We start from the raw sequence: 3,437 nt of genomic DNA, 5'->3' as shown, positions 1-3,437 counted from the left end.
TACACTAAACACTTGTCTTCACCAAGTGATGTAAGAGACTTAGGCAAACATGGCCTTTGATTGTCAAGAAATCTTATGATCAATCTTGGATCCCGAGACGACTCACACACTCCATGATGGACAATGGATGATGGTGGTGGATGATGGTGTTGTGATGGTGGTGGGTGGTGGGTGAAGTGTGAAAGAGGTGGTGTGCCAAGGGATGAGTTGCGAGTGATGTGCACAAAATGCAACATATAAATTACATCAATTGTGGCATAAAACTAACCTTTTTTTAATACTAATGTTGGAAAAAGTGTGTTTTTGTCTTCCTTTTGTATTTTCAGGATTAAATGAGCTCAAATGAACAAAAGAAGCAAAAAGGCAGCTAAATCTAACATAAATACAAGAAAAGGAACAAACGTGGCATGCCCGACCCCCCGACAGCATCCTCCCAAGCAAAACAAGAGAACAGAAGGCTGAACATGCTCCGTGCTCAGCGAGCACGGGGGCGTGCCTAAGTGTCAGCAGAAAAGACAAAGTTGTAGAAGCTTCTATCGCCCACCACGGGGCCGTGCTCAGCGGACACGAGGCCGTGGTCAACTATAAGATTCACAGAATCCAGAAAAATCTTGATAGTACAGATACGCTTCTTCACACGGGGTCGTGCTCAGCGGACACGGGGGCGTGGTCAACTAATGCAAACAAACTGCAATTAGTGAAGAAAGAGAGAAGGATGGACACGGGGTCGTGCCCAACGGACACAGGGCCGTGCCCAACAGACACGGGGCCGTGCCCGAGCTTCTGTTCAGCCTATAAATAGGAGTACTTAGGTCACTTGCAACTCATCCCTTGGCACACCACCTCTCTCACACTTCACCCACCACCCACCACCATTACAACACCATTATCCACCACCATCATCCATTGTCCATCATAGAGTGTGTGAGTCATCTCGGGATCCAAGATTGATCGTAAGAGTTCTTGACAATCAAAGGCCATGTTTGCCTAAGTCTCTTACATCACTTGGTGAAGACAAGTGCTTGGTGTAATACTTTTTATTTTTAATCTTTTCGCACTTTTTATTTGGTTATGTATTAATGACTTTAATAACTAGTTTCTTATGTTGAAGGTGATTCTTCCTTATCGTTTGTCCGTGGTGTCTTGGCATTATTTTACTGTTTATATAAAATAAAAGATTTTCATCATTCATATCTCCACGGTCTATATGGAGATATGTTGGCTACCTGCTCGGGGGTTAAGGGAACGGTTTGGTAAGAGTCTTGCCATTGTTCAGTGTATAGATCCTGCAAAGGACCTGGGTCAAATTTAGTAGGACCTCCTTCAATACCCACCGGTATTGGATGGCGGGGGTCCAAACTCTTTGATCCCCTCATAAGTTAAACTACTATTAAAACTTTAACCCGGCTACTTAGGACTGTATCCCTGCTGACTCAGACTACTTAGCTAAGGGTAACGTCACCTTCAAAAGAGGGGCCTACCACATTATGCATTAATAACTTAATTAATTATCTTTCAATAATCCGACCCTTTAGGATTGTATCCTTGCTGACTCAAACTACTGGGTTGAGGGTAACGTCACCTTCAAAAGAGGGGCCTACTACAATAACTAAGATAATCTCTTAAAATGTGCAAAAGTGCGGAAATAATCAAAGGTTACACTACACACGAGTCGGATCCAAGTGATTCGTCTTGTCTATCTGTTTTTATTTTTATTTTATTTTTCAGTATTTTAGTTAGTTTTATTTTTCTAGTTTAAAAACCTTTTTTCTAACTTTTTGATTTGATTAGACGTTGAGGATAAACCGGTACTAAAAGCTCTTGTTTCCTTGGACGACCTCGGTATCTTACCAATACTATACTACGTCCACGATGGGTGCACTTGCCCATATGTGTGTTTAGTGTTAGTGAATATTGTGTTTTATAAATTTAAAACTTGGCTAAAAAGTGTAAAAAAGGGCTTAAAATATACACCTAAAATATATTACAGTACATACGCATCAAGTTTTTGGCGCCGTTGCCGGGGACTCAAGGATTTTAAGAAAGTTAGGAATCAACGGCATAATCGTTTTTTCTAAAATTTTCTTTTCTTTTTAGGATTTTCTTAATTTTTTAGTTCCTGCAGAGCTCAGCACGGGCCGTGTCATGTCGGACACAGGCCGTGCCTGGTCGGACACAGGCCGTGCCCAACATTGTTACTTGCAGTTTTTATTTTCCGAGTTACAGAGAGCTGAGCACGGGGCCGTGTCGGTGCAACACGGGGCCGTGTCCAACTCTCCAGTAACAGGGATCCGGAAAACAATCACTGTATCTCCGACCACGGGCCGTGTTTATCTGAGCACGGGGCCGTGGTGAACCTTCTGACCAACATTCTTTTCTGTTTTTATTGTAGGACTTGGAACTCAGGCGCCACATTTGCATTCTCCACGTAGTGTATGAGCTCCAGTTCCAGTAGAGACATAAAAGAACCCCTAGACGAACCCGAACGCTTTCTACGAAAGAGGCTCAAAGCTAAAAACCAAGAGAAAGTTTCGGGGGACCTACTTTCAATGGAGGACCAACGTGCCCTCATGGATTACCTACGACCCACCGTAGGTAATCTAGGCGCCGCTATCAATGCATCGAATGTCGAAGCCAACAACTTCGAACTTCGGCCACATTTGATACAAATGCTTTAAAACTCCGCAACCTTCCATGGGCTTGCGGACGAGGATCCCCATCTACATATTACTAATTTCTTAGAAATATGTGATACCTTTCGGATCAATGGAGCATCCAACGACGCCATCCGCCTTTGAGTGTTTCCATTTTCACTAAAAGACCGAGCTATGGCTTGGCTCAACGCCCTCACAGTTGGCTCGGTAAACACCTGGGATGAACTAGCCCAAAAGTTTCTATATAAGTATTTCCCTCCTGCTAAAATGGCTAAATTAATGACTGAAATTAATACATATTCACAAGAGGATGGGGAATCCTTATATGAAACTTGAGAAAGGCTCAAGGAACTACTAAGAAAGTGTCCTCATCACGGTCTTGCGGTGTGGCAACAAGTATCCATGTTCTACAATGGGTTGTTACCACACACAAGATAGACACTTGACTCTAGCTCCGGGGGACTTTTAGGTAATCGTCGCCCAAATGAAATATATAATCAATTTGAGGAAATTGCTCAAACCAATTTTCAGTGGCACACTCCCCGAGGCAATAAATCTATTGCCCCGGGCGCCCATAATGTGACACCTGTGCCACCACAAACACCAAACAAATGCCAAACCTATGAAGCATTGTGTTTCATACTTGCGATTTGTATAAATATGTGTATCCTTTGCACATATTAATTCTTGTTCAAATCCGAGCTTTAAATCGCTTTCTGGAAAGTTATACGCGCACTGGTGCGTAAACGTAATCAGTTTAGCGTGACAAACACACCGGAATAG

The 3,437-nt window shown here is 42.9% G+C and overlaps 1 non-coding gene across 1 annotated transcript; it reads right to left on the bottom strand.

Moving 5' to 3' along the window:
* Nucleotides 1–2,927: 2,927 nt before the first annotated feature.
* On the bottom strand, nucleotides 2,928–3,034 carry LOC118484448. Its single transcript, XR_004873559.1, has one exon. It is a non-coding gene; the product is annotated as a small nucleolar RNA R71 (small nucleolar RNA).
* Between the last annotated feature and the right edge of the window lie 403 nt (nucleotides 3,035–3,437).

The sequence above is a fragment of the Helianthus annuus genome, chromosome 11 (genome assembly GCF_002127325.2).
Source record: "Helianthus annuus cultivar XRQ/B chromosome 11, HanXRQr2.0-SUNRISE, whole genome shotgun sequence".
Classification (NCBI taxonomy): domain Eukaryota; kingdom Viridiplantae; phylum Streptophyta; class Magnoliopsida; order Asterales; family Asteraceae; genus Helianthus; species Helianthus annuus.
The sequence above is the reverse complement of the archived record's forward strand: the minus strand, read 5'-3'. Positions and strand labels throughout refer to the sequence as shown.